At 45.0% G+C, this 22,120-nt stretch overlaps 1 pseudogene; it reads right to left on the bottom strand.

Moving 5' to 3' along the window:
• Positions 1 to 12,144: 12,144 nt before the first annotated feature.
• LOC142568191 (U2 spliceosomal RNA) lies at positions 12,145 to 12,278 on the bottom strand (annotated as a pseudogene).
• Positions 12,279 to 22,120: the final 9,842 nt, after the last annotated feature.

The following is a 22,120-nucleotide window of genomic DNA, read 5'->3' as shown; positions in this document are numbered from 1 at the left end:
GTCAAAATTAATTCGGAGTCCCTCGCAACCATATGCTCCATAATCGTATCGTGGTTCTGGCACGTAAAACTGCAGATTTTGATTAGAGAAACTACCGAGGACGTTACAGAAAAATATGTCGTTCAGTAAGTTTTCTCTTCGGTCTGAAATCGGTGCTTAGTTTTGTTTTTCGCATAACACTTCTTGAAAACATTGTTGTGCTAAAAAAAGTCAAATTCGCAGCTCTAAGAACGTATTGAAAGTACAAGCCCATCAGGCATTGTGTTCCCTTCTTGTACAACGTGCTAGTGCTGGATTTAAGCTTTGACTTCACACTCTCATTATTAGGACGGCGACCAAGTGTAGTGACCTGCAGTAACCTGCAGCCAACACATTTTCAACGTCTGCCACCCGATCGCGGAAATTCTTTCAGCGCTTCGCCTTTAAAATTCAAGCAGGTCGATACCGTCTGTTTCAATGCAGAAAGTATGCGATGCGTTCTGGAACATATGAATTGTACGTGCCTCTCCTCTGGATCCCATCGTGTGGCTGGGCACGCTACAAACTGCGCACAAGAATTCAGACAACACTTATTTTTGTCGCGGAGCTTTAGTTTAGCAGATATTTGAATAGTTTGGACATACACTAATGCATGAAGACAAAGCTCAGTGCAACGAAGAAGGCAGGAAATCGCATAATAAGAAGTGTGGGATCCTACGTTCACTGTAAGCAAGGTTTGGTGAAAGTATAGATGAGTTCCCTATATATGAGAATAACAGTACAAGCATGCTGTTGTCCAAGTTGCAACTGAGCATAGCCGTCTTCACCACCAACATGTTTCTAAAGAACAAAGAAAGTTCGGCAAAAAACGCTCGTGTTTCATCGATGGGCCACGTAATGATTTATTCTGCAAGTCGGGAAAAGATGCGCGGTATAAAAATCGTCACCGTTACATCAGCCAATGGGCGTCGGGCGCATGTTACTTCTCGATGCCTCGGTGACGGTGTAGAATTACGAAACGTGAACTTTCGCATTTCACCCGAGCCATAGCATTCAGAGCAAACAATATACATATGTGCCAATGCTCGAGTGCTAGTGATGTCGAGATGCTAGAGTCGCATATGCGGCACGTTTTCTCGTGTCTGCGTGTTGCCCTTCCATTCGTGACACGTTATATGTTACAGTTCCCGAGCGTTCGCAAGGATGTTTGAAAACTGTTGCAGCATCCAAGATGAATCACAAAAAAAGAAAGAGGAAAAAAAAAATACGCGAGGCCACCGAGGTAAACGAGGTTGAAAGTTCACCACAGTAGATGATTTTCAACAGATTTAACATGCAGCTGAAAAAAAAATTACATCACGGGAAAACGGTGATCAATATGACATCACGCTATTAAGAAGGCGAATCGCGTACGCGACGACAAATACACTCTGCTTTTATGCAGAGTCTTCAAACCTGCAGGAAACAATTCGGATGAGCTCAAGTACCCGCCACCCCCCAAGTGCAGACAGTCCTTTGAAGTGCAGGAGTTTCTGGAAGCTCAGTGTATGCGTTGGCACGTCCGGTAAACTTAAAACGAGCAAAAGTGAAAATAAGGCTTAAAAAAAAAAAGAGCGCAGCCCTTTCTGAGAAGCAGCGAGACGGTCGAGAACCAAACTGTGCCGCCTGTAGTGTCAAGTTTGGATGCCGGGGTGCGAAGCGGTCGTCTTTAACTCAGAGTTGGTGTGGTCAGCTTGCTCAAAATAGCCCCGTTCGAAAACAAATACAGTGAGTTACGACGGCTCACTCAGTCGTGCAAGCAAGCTTTCAGCCTGAGGAGCAAGTAGAGAGGGGGGCTTTGCTTTTCGCGAGCACATGCAGGATGTGTATAATTAGCAGAGTGCGGAGGGCCAATGAAGAACGGAAGGGGCGCGCTACATTGTATCAATATAAAAACCTAATTGCAGCTTGCTGGCAAATAGCTGTCTCATTCAGCCTGTTCTCCCCTTCAGTTACGACTCATTCGTTTTTTTTAAACCGTTTAGGCTCGTAATTACAAGTAACGGTAATAAATGTTTTCATTACTTCGTAGAAAACCTGTCAGCCGCTGTTAGGAAATGGCAATAAACAGCGCTTCGTTTTAATAGCAAGCATAATTGGCCTCTTACAGCGACATTTCAGCAAGTAGCTTGGTATCTGGGTGTCTGTCATGCGCGGTGCGGCGCGCCTGTAGGCAGTAGGCCTTGGCTGTCTATTTAGTCGCTTAGTCATTTAGTCGTTGTCGCGCCGTCGACTTGTCGCTTTCATCACACACACAACTGCATGCCATCTGGTAACACTTTGCGGAACCCGAAACGAAGCTGATAGCCAACTATCAGCAGAATGCTTCGCATAACATTGATTGCTACCAATGCGTGTGCGCCACACATTTTTTAAAAATCTTCTTTTAAAGAATACTGACTGTGCGCTGGTTAGTCTTTTCTGAAGGACCTACACAATTATAGGCTACAAATTAGGTCATGCGTTTTGGGCTGTTTGTGGCCAAAAGTGTGAGCGCACTTCCGAAGGAATATAACCATGTCGATTTCCACATGCTTGACCAAATGACCAAATGCGATTCGTATGTTTCATTATCAGGCTCCAAGCCCTATCCCAACAAATGAAGGAGATCCCACACTATGTGGGAATTGATGTTATGCGAAGCGTTTTCCTCGTAGCTGACTATCCAGCATCGTTTGGGATTGCACGAAGCGTTACTAGGTGGAGCCATGTGCCTGACGCGAGCGTGTGTGTGACGAAAGTAGCAAGACGATGGTGACGACGATCGTGTGACCCCGATGGCCTAATTTCTTCTCCGGCTGTTCGACGCATGTTTACGAAGTACACATTGTGGGGTTCTACATAGGTACTGGACGAGTGTAAGCAATAGAAACCGGGATTGTGACATCATCAGCGACAACGTGTTATGGAATCGTATGTACCAATGGCTGTGTCATGTGGTGTATGTTAAAACGACGATGGCATTTGTGCTCCGGCGATGAAACGTTAAAATCTGTTCGACCTGAGTCAATTATTAAGGTGGTACACCGTCGCACAGTTTCTACGTAGCCTTGGGAGCTACGAAAGAAGTGCTGGGGCCTGTAGGCCCATCCTCGAGAAGTTGCAGTAGCGTCTCAAAGCCCAAGCAATCGCAAGGAAAGAACACGCACGCGCCAAACGTCTCAAAGAACGAGTCGGCTTTGGCATGAGAGAAGCATACGTGCGATTGTGGTCTAATGTAATAAACAGACAAAGAAATTGATTGTTGCCTAATGGTTAGAGCATTCAGCTGCATTGCTCGAGGACGCAAGTTTGATTCGACTGTCTGCAATGCATCTCTTTTTACTACAGAGGTCCGAAGGGTAGTGCGACAGATAATACCTACCCACTTCCAGCAATGTGCCTGGAATGAGACAAAGAATGCTTAGCATTAAATATATATGTTAAGAGGGGAACAGGAAAGAAGTATCTGCACTGTACATATTATATGAAGAAAGAAAGAGTGTGCTGCTGCTTAACTATATTCCAACCTTAGCTCAATATTTCTGCGTAAAAATCTGTTCCAGACCCTACTGTGTTTTGTTGTCCCGTTATAAAAAATCTGTATGAATGAAACAGATATTTTTTTTGTAAAAAAAAATACAAAATTCCTCATGTAATGAGATCTCGAATATAATACGAGCGTCCGGTCAAACTCGGTAAAACAAGGGGGCAAGGAAATTTATCCACGTACATACGACCAAGATGCGACCAAAACAATATAAAACCGAGAAACACTTAAAATATCGAAAAACTGTGAAACCTAATGCCTGAGAAGAAATCCAATAAAATATGTACGAGTAAAATCAGCATATGACACATCGCCGAATCACAACCCTAAATAAGTGAAGCAAGTCATAAAACGACGATGCAAAGTGAAATGGCACGCAAATCCTTCAGGCAGCCACATTGCCGCGAGCTATGCACGACGCGCGCAGCAACGACCTGCACCTGTAGACCGACAGGTAAGAGAATAACACGACATCTGCTGGCCCTCGCCTACGATGCATGTCCTTCTCACGCTACTGGCATATCATCGTGTGACTCCAACAACGTTGTTGTAGTTGCGCACGTGTCGCACGTTGTCTTTGCCGGCACCCTGGTAAACAATGAGGGGTGGGAGCTCTGGGTGGGCCCGAATATAACGATAGTCGGAGTGACGGAAGGCACATGTAGAGCTAATTCAGTTTCAAGCTTTCCTTTTGTTAACTGTTTTGAACTTGGTGTCCCTTAGTCTTGGAAGAAAGAGGCCCGCATAATTCAAAACCAGTCCTAACCTTTCGTAGGAGTCATTTCTGGGCTTTGTGCAGTGCATCGTATCTGTCGACACTTTATTTATTTATTTATTTATTTGTTTATTACGATACTGCAACATTTCGCAGATAACCTTGGCCTCTCCACAACGTTAAACTTTTGCACGCATGAAAGCATGACGTGACGCGAAATGATTCGTTGTGGAAATTATGGAGTTCACTGATTCTTTCCAGCTTCTACACAGCGAGACAGAGGGAGAAGAAAACCCAGAGAAAACTAAGCCAGGCTAACCATAAAAAAAGTCAGGTTTGCTACCGCGCACAGCGGAAAAAGGAAAATAGATTCAAAGAAATAAGAAGGGAGCAGGATGAGTAGCAATACGTAAATCGGCGCACAGAGTTACGAGACGGCACACGTCGCTATCACAGACTACCTCGCCGGCCCGTACACCGCAGGAGAGGCAGGTACTGTGCACCGCGTTAGAAGTACTGAACAGCTGGCCACTGTCAGAGCCAAAGAAAGAGGGACAATGGTCACAATTGACGCATGCGCTGAAGGCAGCCAGAGCGCTACTTGGCTTCTATACAGCTTTCTTATGCAGCTTCTATGGAACAAGAACAGAAATGTTATTGACATATTATTGTATTGTGTTTTTATTCATGTTTGCATAAACGTTTGCGCATAAGCCACTGTATTTTTCACGTGGCGCGAAACACGATGCAGTTCAGTGTAGCTAATCTAGCTCCCTCCCCCATTTCCACAAGGAAGGGAATAATTACCACAAGTCACCGCAAGATGAGGCTTAATCAAACGAAATGCGTCGGAGAACGTAAAAATGCGAAGAACAAGATGTCAGTAGGCTAAATCCGCTCGCAGTTGTGTTCTTCAAGGTGCCACGACCGCGTTATGCATGAATGGTACCGACATACGCACGTTGTCCGCCCGCGTCAAAACAATCTACGTGAACCGCCACAGCAGCGTCACCTTGTGTAAGGTGGCTTCCGAGAATCGGAACGCGCTCGTCGATGAGGAACAACAGTGCGCCGCCATGTCGGAGGCCATTTTCGGAGAGAACAGAGACGTCGTTTGCTGAAGCCGAGTGCACCGCCTCATCTGGTGGCGAAATAGCGCACCGGTGGGCTCGCATCGATCGAAAAAGGTCATCCGCAGTTCCACAGATGGCGCGACGCAAAACGCGTCCATCATGCCTCTTAGCAGCACGCTCTCGCCACTTCATTATTAAAATTTCACTCCACACGTTTTCAGACGGCTCAACACTTGCAGCAAAGCGAAGTTACGGGGAATGTTTGAACAGCTGCGAGCCAAACTTTTCGCTCTCGTCATTGCCGCATGCGAACGAACTGCCTTTTAGTAAAGCAATGAAGGGGGCTAGTTGGTGAACGTTCATGGTTATATTGCGCTCAGTTTTACAAACACGATATTGAGGAAGGACAGGACGTGGACGGACGAACGTGGACGGACGAATCGTCCGTCCACGTCCTGTCCTTCCTCAATATCGTGTTTGTAAAACTGAGCGCAATATAACCATGAACGAACTGCGAACGCACAGAGTCTGCAAGCCCAGTTTGTTTCGTTTTATAAACATTTTTTTTCCTTCTTTGCGCCCCATTTGCTTTCTTGGCTTCGTTCGGTAGTTCTGCAGCGGCGGAGGGTGTAAATATGCGCACGGGTGCCCTCCTTACTGTGTGTTTGCTCGCAGGAGCGCGCCTCTGCAGTGGGAGCTTTGAACATGCGCTTTATTTAACCACGCGCAGTAAGGGCGTTCCTATTCTTCACGCTTACACAATGCCGCTGAATTGAAAAGAAAAAGAAAACGCAGTAATACTTTCACAGCCTTCCTGTAAAATGATGGCTTTCTTCAATGCTGTAGAATTACTTGCAACCCATTTATAACTTTATTTGCAACCCATTTTCCCCTAGCGCAGTGCATTGGAGCAAACCGGAAACTCATCTACCTGCCTTTCCTCTTTTTCATTTTTTCCTCTTCACCAGCTGCACGAAGTGCGAGGAGACGTGATGCTCACGCGAGCCAGAAATTGGGCGCTATGTAGGTTCAGTAAAGCACTTGCCTGTAGATAATAAGAACGCTTTGAGCGAGGTCGACACGTCAGCTATGAGTGAGCTTGGTTACCTCGCGGTCCAGCGAATTGTGTGGATATCCACATGTTTCCTAGTTTTACTTGGCAGAATAAATATGTGCCAGAAAACAGGTGCACTGCACGACTTGCGACTTTCTAGTTTGTGTTGGGGAAACCACATGTTAACGACTCAGTGGCAACTCGGCAGGAGCTTTCTTGCTGGCCTCCACTAGCATCGAACAAGGTCGGCGCCTGTAAAGCTGGCTTCCTCAAACAAAGAAGTGTGAAAGAAGCAGCCACCTTAACCGGGAGCTGCTGCTCGTTGTGAAAGAGTGCCGACAAGTTTCTTGAAATAAAAAAGTGACGCTGACGCGCTGCGCCATGCTAATTTAACTTCCTCAAAATGCTTCAATTATAAAAGTAGCAGGGCTGAGACTACTATATGGGCATCTAAAGCTGTTCCGTGTCCCGTACATTAATTACTTTGATTACTATGGACATTTTTTTTAGTGTCAAAATGAGAGTGCGCAAGTGTTGCCACATTTTTTCCCCTCTTTACGTATGGTCTTCTTAGCTGAAATTCTTCGCCTGCGTTTATTCTTGCGCCAGTTACAGGAACTAATGAACTAACTCTGCCTAGAGGCTCTTATTTTAGCAGATCACATATATCTCGCTTTATCAGCGCGCGCGCGCGCGTGTGTGTGTGTGCGCGCCCGTGTTTGTGTGTGTGTGTGCGTGTACGTGTGTGCGTGTACGTGTGTGCGTGTACGTGTGTGTGTGTGTGTGTGCGCGCGCCCGCGCGCGTGCGTGCGTGTGCGTGCGTGTGCGTGCGTGCGTGCGTGTGTGTGTGTGTGTGTGTCTGTGTGTGTGTGTGTGTGTGTGTGTCTGTGTATGTGTGTGTGTGTGTGTGTGTGTGTGTGTGTGTGTGTGTGTGTGTGTGTGTGTGTGTGTGTGTGTGTGTGTGTGTGTGTGTGTGTGTGTGTGTGTGTGTGTGTGTGTGTGTGTGTGTGTGTGTGTGTGTGCGTGTGTGTGTGTGTGCGTGTGTGTGCGTGTGTGTGGGTGTGTGTGTACGCGCGCGCGCGCTTGTCTGCTGAAACTAGTAACCTACGAGGGAAAAAAATATTGAAGCCTGAAGCCTACATTGAGCCTCGTATCTTAGAATCTCCGTATTGGTGACTTGTTGTGACAGCATTGCTGACGCTTATTATAGGCACATAGAAGAAGGATATTGAAGACCATTTTCTAAATAATGTAGGGAAATACAGTGGTTTATAGTAAAACACCGTGCGCACAAAAAATGAGGGGAGAGGAGAGAAAAGAAGTCGGAAGGGGAAGTCGCCGTTTTATCGCGGCGGCTGAAGGAAGTAGCACATCTCTGTGTTACAATCAAGCTACAAACGTATCTTCCATGACCCGGTATCCACTAGAAACACAACTCGTGCGTACCTTGTTACGATGCAGCGCACGATCACAGGCTGCAGCGTTTGCACGTCAGTCTATCTGCCCCCTTCTGTGATGGGCATTTCACTACACCGAAAGGAATGAGAGAAGGGTGCCGTAGAAACTCCACACAATGTGCCCCGCTGGTAAATCGAATGCTTTTTCATGTTTGCCTGCAGCAGGTACAAAAGGGCGACTCCAAAGGCGGTTTTTAGGTGCGGATGTGAACAATATTTCAAACCTATTGTACCAAAAATCACGCGTGCGGATTGTGTAATTTTCCTGCAAATCAGTTTTAAATGCACGCTTGCCCACTCGCGACGACCCACGCCTTTAAAGGCAACATCTCTGCTAGCTACCCTGTTCTTTCCTTTCGCGATGGAAGCACAGAAGCAGAACCACTAGTGCCGAACAACGTGTTCAGGACTCTTATTGCCTAGAGGGGCTGTGTTAAACTGGCCTAAACGCTTCGGTAGCAAGAATGCCTTCAAAAAGCAACCCTTCTTTATTTATTTTGTTGCGTCAAGAAGAGTCGTGTGGCATAATAGTGTTTAATTTTTTTTTGTAGTTCAGCACTATAACCTAAAGTGTCGCTACTGGCGCCCCTGTTCCAGATGCGTTCATGCTCTAACGCGCCCACTGACGTCACGCAAGGCAGCCCTTCTGGCTGCCTTGTCCAGTTTCGATTTCAATGTGATGCTTCTTTCATGCTATTTAAAATTATTTCAGGGTCTTTTTACCAAACAGACTATATTAAGCATGACAGGAGGTGCAGAGAAATCTAAAAGAGCCACTTCTCTGACCCAATGGAAACATCGCTGAAGTTTCCCTTTAAGGTACGGTAAGAACTGGTTTGGACGAACTTCGGTAAAATAATCAGCAGCGCGGCCAAACAACGAATCAAAAAAATTATGCAGACCCCACACACTGTGGGAATCGATGTAAGCGAAGCTTTCTGTGCTGCTTGCTTTGATTGACGATAATTGGCGGTGGTGTTGACGACGAATGTTTAATTTCTTCAGCGTTCAGTCCCGCATCAGAGTAGTGACTTGATGTTAAACGTTAGCTTACGTGCACCACTGTTGCTTGTCTCTCTAGTACACCGAACACACAGGAAGATGTGTTTGCTTGAGGCATTGTTGTGCGCCATATTTCATAACTTGACACACTCGACGCGGTGCAAAGGTAAAATGAGTTTCTTGCGTCTCCTTTCTTCTCTGCCACGCTCCTTCGATGTATATACACGTTCTGAACTACCCCCGATGCTGCATGCTAGACAGCAGCAGCAGCAGCAGCAGCGGGAAAGTCGAAGAGGCAAAGAAAGCTTCGCTTTAAAAAGCAAATACGAACGTGTGATTGGACGATGGCGGAAGACACAGAGGTGTGTCAAATCACCTATCTTGCAATGAATTTAGCGCATCGAACTATGGACGCACAAAAACCTACACCTGTTACGTGTCGCCGCCAAGTTTTTCATCATACTTTGCTTATAATGGCTCCTCGCTTCCTCGAGCCTTTGTAATTCGCTCACTCCTCTTTCTTTGTTCACTAGTTGTCAGCACTAAATGTACGGGCCGCCGTGCGTACAGGAAGTAAAGTGCAGTAACTAAAAATTACCAGATGCGAGAATGAACGGTGCTTGTCGGCCACTTGGTTCACCCCAAGGTGGCAAAACGCAATGGCCTTCTGCAAAATGTGCGTCATCGAAGCGTATTCGTCACTTGTTATCTGCAGCTGGGAGACAGTGTGATATGCCTATTGACACCCTTCAGAGCCCACGGATGTTGTTGGTGCTCTGAGAGGGCGGAGATGGCGCGCTGCGCGGCAACTGCAAGCGCGAGTGCTACATTCTAGCACCATCTGTGTATTGCTCTACAAAGCTATAATGGCTAGACGTTGTTGAACCGTCTCATCGTGGGAGTTGGCGCTCCTGCCCGTCTTGTTCCGTTGTGCGAATGGAATTAATAAATTCACTTTACGCGAATTTTCTTTTTGCGCGACAAATGGAAATGATTTGCCACGATCCGTTAACGCTTACCCAGCATCTTAGGTCCAATGCCTGGCCCTTCAAAACCGCGGCGGGTTTTGGATTTACTGTTCGAATACCCGTCGGAAATTGGTCTAATCGGAAAGCTTTCAAGATTCAACATTTCGTATAGAAAAGCCTAATTCTACCCGCCATCTCACCTGTAAGTATTAGTATCAAGTCCACTTGCGCATTTCATATTTATTTTTATTCTTCCTTTTTCACTCTCCTCTAGAATGTTTTGATTACATTCCCCATCCCTATTCAGACTAGCATGCCAGCGGTTGTTTAGGCGCCTGCAAATATATGTTTTTCTAGTAGAGAGCCTCTCTCTCTCTCTCTCTGTCTCTCTCTCTCTCTCTTTATGCGTTGTCAAAAACTTGGGTGTGCGATCACCAAAGCACTCACTCGACGCGTGCTCGCGCCGTTCATGGCACAGATAGGTTTATATGTAAGTTTCTACGTGACTTTATTACTATGTTCTGGAAACTTGCAATGTGTAATCATCTTTACGCGGTGTGAGAATGAGTCTTTTTTGAGGAAATAAAAACAGTCATTTCACCATACGTATACTTCTACATTGAAATCTATTCAGTAATTTGTTTTTCAGCCTTACTGTCCTCCGTAAAATGTACGATTATCTATAGTAGTACAAATATTGTTTGTGTTTGGATATTGAATGTGTTTGGATGAATACTTCCCCCTGTATTCTAGAACATTCCGCCACTCAGCCTTTTTTCCATCAATATTCAAATCATCTCTTACTTATCTCGATCGCTGAGCCGTTAATCCTTGCATTTTCGATAAATCCCAGTGCTTCTGGAAGTTGGGACGCTGTCTACGGGTCTCTCTGGTTTAATATCTTGGTATTCCATTGCGATATGCCGAGTCGTTTCCTTTATTTCTTTTTTTCTTTTTTCAGCACACACATGCCTCATCCTGTGGTGCATATTTACTCTGGCATGTTTTTAGAGGAAGAGGATGTCAGTCGCCACCCCTAGACAGAAGTACTCACTGCTCGTCATTGCCGCTTCACGGCATTTCTACAGAAGCGTAGCGTCATTTGCCATCGAGTGGCGGCGCTGTGCTCAGCTCAGCTTTCTTCCTTTTTAACCGAGGTAGGACATTAGGCAGTATAATAGCAAGAGCTTGGTGGCGCGACCTACCACCCCGTTCCAAAGAGGTGGCAGGTCCGTCCGTCCGTCCGTCCGTCCGTCCGTCCGTCCGTCCGTCCGTCCGTCCGTCCGTCCGTCCGTCCGTCCATCCATCCATCCATCCATCCATCGAGTGGAGGACGAGCTTCGCGCAGAGGATCATTTGATAATACAGGGGTTCAACCGCAAGAGAGATAGAGTGACCACAACAGCGCTGCATGCGAGGCGTTTTCTATCTTATCGAATAGATTCAACTTGGCGATTTCTGTGATTGGACATGCAGAGAAAACAGTGCTTCAGGGTCCATTTCAAGCTCTCGCACGCTATAGATGCTCCTTATTCACACCCGCAATGTCTGCCCTCTACTGGCGCTACAAACGAAGTGCCGCTACAAGGCACTTCGCAACGTTTCTCGAGTTTGTTCATAATACACAAAGGTAACTAGAACAGCGAAACAAGAAAGTCTTGATTATAACTTCAAAGCTACGTACACAGTTATGCATAACTGGTCCATGTCAGTATAACTTTCTGAGATCTTAACCCCAAACTTCGAAACTCTAAGTATGTACGTTTGGCATGTGTGCTTTAAGTGCACCGTAAAATTTGAAATGCGTTTTCTGTTATGTTCGGCAGAGGATACACCGTTATAGACACGCTGACATTTAACCGTCATTCTCAGCACGGCTTTGGCCTCCACGAATACGCGACTCCGGGAAGATGTTCTTTCTGATTTGCTTCAGGCTATGCGCCAAACTTCTGTTCAAGTTCTGTTGTATGTTTCCTGAGCAGCGGCGGTGCGGCAAGTGACAGCCGCTAGACGTACGCAGAGATTTCAGATCAAAGTTCCAGCGGCACGTATAAGATTAAAGGCGCCGTATAAAAGGGCGCCCGACAGACGAAGGATCCGCCTAGGTGCGCAGTCGGCCACGCATTACGGCACATGCACAAGGTGGCATTACGAGGAACGGAAATGGGTGCGTGGAAAAGCGGACATCAAAGTCGCGGAATGGCGGCACCTGCGCAGTGGCTTTGCCGTTGGTTACCCGATAGCTCATCGGCTAATATTTTTACAGCGAAACTGTATATGGTTAGGTTCCCATGTATTTTTAGTATCCGTGCGTCAACATAAGAAAACGTGAGCGGGGCCGATCCCGGAGATAGTGAAATACCGGGCCGACCCGCGGCGGAGGTGAAGCAGGCTTCAAGCACTACTCCCCTAATAATAATAATAAACAATATTGTGAAGAAATTAAATAAATAAATAAAGATGCGTTCTTTCAAGTCGTTGGGTATACTGGAATCGTTTGTGAACGGCACATGGACTCACGAGCAGGAGGCGTTACCATATAAGCAAAGGACAAAATCTATGTACAACATACACCATTGACTCGTAATAGCCCAATGGCACCGAAAGTGGGGATGTCCGTGCCGTACAAACGAAAGGCGGAATTGTGATATCCACTGTGTATCTATCTCCAGGCACACCTAAGTGTGATACTGAGAAGTTCATGACCACGCATTTTGCATGGGTTAGCTCTGATGATAATACACCTGTGATTATCGTTGGAGACTTCAATGTGAAGATTTCAAAACCAGACAAAAAGTGGTTCACCGACTGTGTGCTAGAAGAGTTTGGTTTGAAGTGCCATCCAAATCCAAGTCACTCAACTACTCAACAGACGTCCTGTATAGATTTAACTTTGTCTAAAGAACTGCCTAAGGTTGTAACCGAGCCAATCAGTGTATATCACAGTAATCACAAAACTGTCGTCACTGCCATTACCAAAATATGAAAATAAATACATGTACCCTTGTCTAACCCTGTGTGACGTGCTTCAGCTTCGCTGGTCATCAACCTTCTCAGAGTGGAATGGTTCCTCAATTTTTTAACCACATCTGTTTTATTCTCTATCGTTCACCACTGGCGCATTTTGGTCAAGTATTGAGTTTTCCCTATTAATTCGCTTGTTTATAAGATGCATGTGTAAGAAGCTACACAGGCATCAGACAAAACACAAAAAAACACACGTTAAACCTTGCTATAACCTTGCTTGTTATACGCAGTAAGAACCTTGCTGCAGCAAGGTTTTTACGTATACACATAAATACGGCTGTAGTTCTCGTGGCCTCCTCAGGGCGCTCGGAAGGTGTCCTCGCCGCCCCATCACAAAAGTATGTATGAAGATCTATGAGAGACGCAGTAGTGAAGGGCTCCGGATGAAATTTCAAAACATTGACTTTCTTAATGTGCGCGCGAAGCTCGTTATTACGAGCGCGGTTGCTTCCTTCCCACCTAAAAATTTGACCCCTACAAGCCGCGAATCGAATCTGCGAACTCATACTCAACGGCACAAGGACTTAGACCCATAATACGTACAAAATTGCCACCGATGGCCCCGGAACTCACAATTAATTACGTGGTATTCTAAACGCCTGCTCGATGAGCTTGCAACTAAAGAAAATATCAAATCGCACAACAGCGACCACGTGGTTCCACTAAATCTATGATATACGTGATTAAAATACATACGGCACGCCGTGACACAAACTTAGAGCGTACCATTTTACTCTGAAGAGACCGGCATGATTTGCCTGAGCCCAATTGTATTAAGATGAGTGGTACGAGTTCGGCGTGAGAATGAGTAGACTGTACGGCTTGTATCTTCGATAACTGAGGTGGTTAGCCTAAGTGCAGGCTCGGGCATGGCATTTGAAGTACAATATAAGATAAGGGAAGAAAGAGAGTGGGAGAAAAGACACGCACACACGCACGCACCCTCATAGAGAGAGAGAGAGAGAGAGAGAAAGAGAGAGAAAGAGAGAGAGAGAGAGACGCACCTCACTTGCTCGAGAAATCTCTATCCAACTCCCAATTCACTACCTCCGCCATCAATAACTTAACCTGAGTTTCTGTTTATTAAAAATTCAACACATAATAGGTGACTACAAAATTCGTACAGGCGAGAACCCTCAAATCAAAGAAGTTACTTGTCGTTATTAGGCCATAATGGGAAGTGAAAGTGCTTCTTCTGTACAGAAAAAGAAAGAAAAGAAGAAAGAAGAAAAGAAAGAAAGAAAGAAAGAAAGAAAGAAAGAAAGAAAGAAAGAAAGAAAGAAAGAAAGAAAGAAAGAAAGAAAGAATAGAATAGAATGCATAAACAAGGCCAGATTAAGTAAAATCAGAACACTTCAGCGATATTTAAGGCTCTGAACTCATCTACAGCGATAGAAGCAGCCTCTGATCGTGGACTCAGCCAAATTATCAAAAATAATTTATCTTCTTGCGATACGATAAAACGTTGCTTTATCGGCTACGCTGTACAGCTTGCTGTGACCTCAGAAATACCTGCACAGACGCCACCACTTCCAGAGTCTGCGTGGCGCGCAATAACCCGCGCAAGTTGCCAAAATGAAAGTTGCGCGATAACTCAGTGGTTACTGCTTCTGCCACCCAAATGCGCAATACCACAGGGACACGGGTTCGTTTCCTAAAGCGATGGCGAGCAAAGTTTTCCATTCCATGTTGTGAGGATGAAGATGAGCAAGTGGCTTGACGACGAAGAGCGGATAGCGACGACGGTGTAACCCAAAGGGCCACACGGACGGATTCAGCAAAGCCGTTTTCCAGCTCTTAACTGCCGTCGCAGTAAAAGAAAGAAAAAGGCGGAGAAGTAGGCAGGAACGCATGTGGTCGCAATTTAGGCAGCGACGTGCACGCAAGATTGCCGTCTCTCTACGGGTCGTTCGTGAACAAAGTAAAATGCACGTAGCCATTTCGGGGGAAAACATAAGATAGTTGTATCGAAAGGGATGGCTGAATGAGTTTGCCTGCGTGCAGAAGTGCCCGAGAGCTCATCGGCAGATTACATCAGTCCGTCAAGTATAAAAGTAGTGGGGCACGAGACCAGCCCAGAATGCTTCTAAGATTGCATGTTTTTTTTATTGTCCTGTGCCCCTATAGCTATGCTACTAATAACTGAAGCAGAAGAGCGCAGATGGAGGGATAAGTGTAACGAAGCGCTCGGCTTAATGGACGACGAGTGCTCATGCAGCTAATCACCAACAGGAGCAGGTGAATACAAAGTTTCTGATCGTTATTTCGTCTTTCTCTGTTCGAATGACACAGAAGGAATGCACGTCGGCTTTGACTGGTTAATTCCTTCCAACGTTTCACTTGGAAAAACTGCATGTGCGTGCGCGTGTGCTCACTGCGATCGGCTTACGTGAGCGTATTCAAACACACACACACAAACACACACACACAAAATAATAGTAAGAAGGAACACTCTTGCATTTCAATCCCACCGAATAAAAGATGACGACCGGCTCATCCGGCATCTAATCCTCACAGAAGTGCAGCAGTTGGGGAACGAAAGGAAATAAATAAATAAAAAAATTCGAGGTTGTAAGTGCGGAAAGGCTCTGTTCTTTTGCTACATTTTTGCGTGATGCATATAAATTCACACCATGCTCCACCCATAAGCACTGTTTATATAGGAAGGGTCAATTAAAAACAAAATGAGACATTTTAGATCACATCTTTTAGGGGCTGTTGTCACGCCCCAGTTGCCCTGTATAACCGAGTGAATTCTTCGAGAAGAAGTGAAAACACGCAAGCTCTTGTTTCCTAAGAGGACAAACATGATGAAGAATTTTCACCGTGTTCTATTTTGCGGTGGGAATACGGCACAACACTTGAAATCGCGCGCACTTATGACGGGGGAATCGCAGGAAGTATTCGGTTTCAGTCTGAAAGCTTTGTGCCGGAATGTTTTGCTTACGTATGCTCGGACAAAAAGACGAACCCGACACGACATTCGTTCTTTCTTGTTGTTGTGCCTCGCTCTTACGACGTGAAACTTGAGGAACACGGTGCGGTGAAAATACGTTTCTTGTCTGTATACTTTTGAAGCGCGGAGCATCGAGCTTTCGGTCACGCTCTTGCAATATGTAGACATACTCCAGCCGCGAATGTAATGTTTCAGCCACTGTAAAGGTAGAAATTGGAAAAGAGGAAAAAGATTAAGTTTCTGAAGTAGCTCAACATGGTTCGATCGGTGGGAGTTCAGAAAAAGCAAGCCAAAGTATATGGACACAAGGAGAGTGTGTTGGCAGGCTACTTGGAAAGCATATTTTTGGGAACCTAAACTGCGCTAGGGCCGAGACACCGAGGTATAAGAAGACAGGACGAACACAGTACTGTCTGCGTTCATTGCCAAAGTATATACTTCTTACTCAGAAGTATCAGAATTATGCGCTTTAGAATAATTCGTTCGGTTACCACCGATTGTCACCGAACAAATGCTTCTGTGATGACGAACGAACAAGGCACACTTCAGCACCTCCAGAGCAGTCATCTAGGGAAGACCGCGAATATGACGCTTGGGCAGTCTAGGAACACGGCGACAATGTTATCAGGATTATGGTGACCATAGCGTCCACCTGCTTTGACTTTTCTATGCATTGCGTGTGATAGGTGAACGGCAGAGGTGATGTCATTTCGTTGCGGCCTAACTTAAAGCAGCAGTGGCATGCGAAGTAAATGGGAAACAAGCCGAAATGTAAATTTTAATTCGTCCTACGGGATGTATACAATTTATTTTCTTGACAACCCAGTTGAAAAACACAACAGGAAATTTTCACAGTCTGTCGTATTTTGGGACGTTGTTTCTGTAGTTCTGTTGTCTGTAGTTCTGTTGTCTGTAGTTCTGTTGTTCTGTAGTGTGACGTCCTGTAGTAGAAAGTTCTGTAGTTCTTGATCAATATTTAATTAAAAATTGACAGAGACCTCCTTAAGGCTATGTAAATTTGTTAGTACAAAAAAAGAAAAATATAAAAGTAAAAAAAAATGAAAAAAAAACCGTTGCAGTCCAGGATTCGAACTTGCGACCTCACGAGTCCGAGCCCGGCATCTTACCACTGCACCACTCCTGACATACTGTTCGAGTATGCATTTTGGCCATGTCAATAGTACGACGTGCTGATGCGCTGATGTTTACATCTAAGAGCCAAGATCCGCTATCACTCCACCGCGTCAAGTGCCGCATCTCTAGAAGAGCAAGAGTGTTCGTACCATCGACAGGTACATCGTGGAGTGCTAGAACATCAATTTTGATGTACGATATCCATATTAAATAAGAAATTCAGAAATAGACAACGTTGACTTTTAGGGTTATTACTGCTAGTTTCGACAGTTGTCTCTCGTTCTTTACACTTTTGAGCGCGCATATAATTCGTGTCGTCAATGCAAAATAGCTACATAAACATTCGTGGATGAGATTTCTTTCTGACAGCATACTGGCTTCTCACGGCAGCACTGTACCAGATTAATGAGACCCGAGCGAGACAGCTATTCACGCAACTTTGTGGAACAACCCAAATCTTCTTTTCCGCTTCGCATAAGCTTGTGAAATATTCTTGGGAAATTAACTAATGTGTCAGTGTAACAGCACATGTAAGTCCACAGGCCTGTGTGCCACATCTTACCAAAAAAATAAAACGGATACGCAGCCATTCCTGCAGATGGTATGATTTTGATCAGCGGCCGATCTTGAGGAGGCCGGTAGGGCGTTGCTGGTGCCGCGTCGTCACGGCACAATTATAACTATTCGCCACGTCGACTTTAATATCGGTGTTGGTGCCATCAGCATTGCCGGCTTCAGAAAAGCGCGATTGAATACCGCGCAAGAGAAAAGTACAGTGTACACCACCGATGCGAAACTAACATACAATTTTAAAGGGCCGCGACGGAAAGCGCTTCTGTTGCGACTTCGGAACCCTTGGCCGTCGCGACCGAATGCTTCTGCTGCGACGTCAGAATTGGTGTCGTAACGTCGGAGTCGCTGTCAGGATATAAAGCTGTTGTTCCGACTTCAGTGCTCTTGTTGTCGCGACAGAACGTTTCTGTTGCGACTTCATAACTATTGGCCTTCGCGACAGAATGCTTCTGTTGCGACATCAGAATTTCTGTCGTAACGTCAGAAATGTCACTCAATTAAGAAATGTCAAGAACTGCTGTCGTACAACAGAATTTCTGTAGTTGCGACAGGAATTCCTCTTGTCTTTTTCAACTGGGCACTACAGAAGCTTGTCGCATCGCACAATTTCAGTGCACTTCTGTTGTCATCATTGGGTACATGTTGGGACGATAGGTTTCCGTTGTGGAACAGTTCTCTGTAGTACAACAGAAGTTTGTCCATTACTTCAGGAACACTTCTGTTATGACAACTGGGGGCCTGTTGCAATGATAGGTTTCTGTCGTACAACAACATTTTTCTGTAGTACACCAGAAGTTGGTCGCATTACTTCAGGAACACTTCTGTTGTGACAAAATGGGGGCCTGTTGCCACAATAGGCTTCTGTAGTATTTCAACAGCTCTCTGTAGCACTACAGAAGTTTTTCGGGTTACTTCAGGAACATTTCTGTTGGGACAACAGGGTGCCTGTAGTGATGACAAATTTTTCTGTAGTACTACAAAAATCTGTTGTAGAGCTTCAGCTTTCTGTTGTAGCAACAGACATACGACAGACTGTACTTCTGTAGTCACAACAAGAAATGTCTGTTGTACATCAGAAAAGTCTGTCGCTCCATCAGGAATCTGTAGTTACTACAGAAAAATCCTGTTGTACAACAGAAATTTCTGTAGTACTGAACACAACCTCTGTTGTCATTTTCAACTGGGAACGCTAAACTTTGCGTCAGCAACTGGTCCAAGTGCTACGTAAGATGCGAGCACGTCGCATAGTGCCCATGGAGGACGTCAAACTACACAACAAGTCACCAAAACAAGCGCTATAGTCGTTATTAAAGAGTTTTGGAGATCACTCAAACGCTAGGATAAGAAATGGTCGTGATATTTTGCCTGATCAAAATGACTTGTACGTATATGCAATGTATGTAGACAATATGTAGACACTGTACGCGCTTTTTCCTCTGGTGTCATATTGTGCATCTGTACGTCGAGTGTTAGTGACATTTACAATGTGTCACATTGTGATGTATCATTTCGTTCTGTCTTTTTTTTCCTTTGTCATGTTGTCCGATACGTTTCCATGTTACTCATTCATGTGAAAAAGAGTAGCCGGCACCATATCCACTGCTGCAGGCGTCTCCTATCTATTCATGTCAGTATATATATATATATATATATATATATACATATATATATATATATATATATATATATATATATATATATATATATATATATATATATATATATATATATATATATATATATAAGGGAGTTAACCGAGGGGCCCGATTTTCATTAATCATCTCATAAGCAGCCAACAAGCAAAGACACCAAGGAAGATATAGGCAAAATTAATTGTATTTACTAATTGAATTAAAGAAATGATGAATTAATGGCAATGAAAGTGGGTGAATAAACAATTTGCCGCAGGTGGGGAACGATCCCACGTGTTCGCATTACGGGTGCGATGCAATGACGTTGGATCGCACGCGTAATGCGAAAACGTGGGATCGTTCCCCACCTGGCAAGTTGTTTTCTCATCCACTTTCACTGCCATTAATTCATCATTTATATATATATAGAAATGATGAAATGATGATTTCTATAATATAGAAATGATATATATATATATATATATATATATATATACAAGGACGTAAGCGCTGCTTACGTCCTTACGGGCCACGAACCTTAACGAAACTTCGTAAATCTCTGTATAGTCTATATGTGTGTGTGGGAGGGGGGGGGGGGAGTGTATGTCCTGTTAAGAGTTTATCACTGTACATATCATAATCATTACCCAGCACCTCCACCAATGATGTCACGGGAAGGAAGAAGCGTGCGTCTATCTACAGATGGCTTTTTAATGGCTGAGCCAACAAGCGTAGAGCAGCGATAAAAAAACTACCCTCTTTCTCATCGTCTCTCAGGCCACCATCATAGTCCTCTTCTTCACACATTATCGACTGTGACTGCATATATATATATATATATATATATAAACAATCAAACAATACATTGGAGTCAAGGATTGGGCACTGCAACCTGCGAAAAATCGACATAACGATTTGCAGGAAAGAGCCGGGAACATTTCAACTGGGTTGGTTTGACGGTGGTTATTTTAATTCCACTGCTTAAATCAAAAGTAAAAAGTTGACGTGGTCAGACTTTAGCGTCGCTTCTCTAAAGCCGCTGCCTAACGCGAATTATTGGTTCGACGATGTTACAGGTAGACGTATGAAATAGCTGCTGTAGAGTTCTTCTACGATACGTGCAGGGCCGGATGCTGCGCGTCTTCAGGAGAAGGTTAGCTCAGTCAACCGCACATTCCAGTGAGTTGGACGCTAAATATTATATTGAGCTTGTTACTACATAGTGTACGGGGCTTTCCGCCATGTCAGTGGTTTATTGTAGTGACATCACCTGACCTTGTTATTTGGCCCCCTTCTTTATTCGCGTTTACTTAAAGGTACTCTTCGCGTGCACCTCAGGAACTCGTTGGCGGGAAACGAAAATTCTGTGCAAGGCATTGCAGTGCAAGGAGATGACAGTGCTGAGTTTGTCATCTACTTGCATTGTAACCTCGTCCATTCCGACAGCCCCCGTATAGGCGATGGACGTTACACGACCTTATCCGTTGTCGCCTCCATGATGGCGCTCAGTTTTGTTTACTGAACGTGGCAGCTTGCCCACCAAAACTTGAACTTTTTGTGTCCTTGTTTATCTGCAAGTATAGATTGAACAAGAGAGCAGCGGAAACGTCGTTCCTTATGTCTTCATACGCGAAAGTTAAAGAAAGAAGAGCTATCAATTAAAATAAATTTCAAGGGAAGTGTAAACACCTTCGTTGAGTGAAAAGCCGAGCGACGCTTATGGAATCGCTGTCGTGCCTGACTGTCGCTTGATGGCGACACAACATATGAACGACGGCTGCAGGTGAGGCGAGTAGGCAGCACCGGGCAGCGGCATACGCTTGGACGTGTGCTTCAGCGCTTTCTGATAGTAAATGTTCCTCAACGGCGGGCTCGAACTTCCGCCTCCAATTTGTCGTGAATATGCTTACTGCCGACAGTTCCGCAGGATTTGTTCGAATTTTCCCTCGGGTTGCACAAGATGCAGCGGAAACGGTCACGAGAAAAAGCCTGAGGTGCGCCGACCGAGAAGACATGCTCCACAGCAGCACACGAAGTCAGCCAGTCGGTGTCTTAGTCCCATTGGCTATATAGTCGCTCAAAGTGCTTCCCGGCGACGAGGGACGGAAACTAAAATTCCATCACCCAACGACCGAGCGCCTATAAGGGGCGATCTGGGGAGGTATTCCGTAAGAGTCCACCTAGTGGACACGTCCATTTCATCTGCTGCTGAAGTTCTGATTGGCTGTGGCGCCTAGCTGCTGTAGACACGCAGCCCAGCCGAGCCAACCAGAACTTCAGCAGCAGACGAAATGGACATGTCCACTAGGTGGACTCTTACGGAATACCTCCGCTGGTCACGCGACAACTTACCTTGTCGCTCGTCACCGTCGCATAGTCGCGTCGAGTGCAGAATCGCTTAAATGGTGCTCCAGCTTAACACTGATTGCAAAAGAAAGAAGAGCTGTCGGCAATCTACACAATATCCCTCGCTTACTGCAAAGCATATATATATATATATATATATATATATATATATATATATATATATATATATATATGTAAACGAGAAGAAAGGGGGTTAACCGAGGGGCTCGATTTTTATTAGTCATATCATAAGAAGCCAACAAACACTGACACCAAGGACAACATAGGGGAAATTACTTGTGCTTAATAAATGAAATGATGAAACGATAAATTAATGGAAATTAAAGTGGATGAAAAAACAACTTGCCGCAGGTGGGAACCGAACCCACAACCTTCGCATTTCGCGTGCGAAGGTTGTGGGTTCTACTAGGGTTCCAGGGTTCTACTCCCAGGGTTCTACTAGGACACATAAATACCCAAGAAAGTGGATGGGGAAACAGCGCCGCGGTAGCTCAATTGGTAGAGCATCGCACGCGAAATGCGAAATAATTTACGTCTCGCACGACAATGTTTGCTGCAGCTCTGTTGTGAAATCTACGAATCTTACCCTTACAACGCAGCCTGCGAAGGTTCTGTG

This window comes from Dermacentor variabilis, chromosome 1 (genome assembly GCF_050947875.1).
Source record: "Dermacentor variabilis isolate Ectoservices chromosome 1, ASM5094787v1, whole genome shotgun sequence".
Taxonomy (NCBI): domain Eukaryota; kingdom Metazoa; phylum Arthropoda; class Arachnida; order Ixodida; family Ixodidae; genus Dermacentor; species Dermacentor variabilis.
This window is presented reverse-complemented; position numbering and strand designations above follow the sequence as displayed.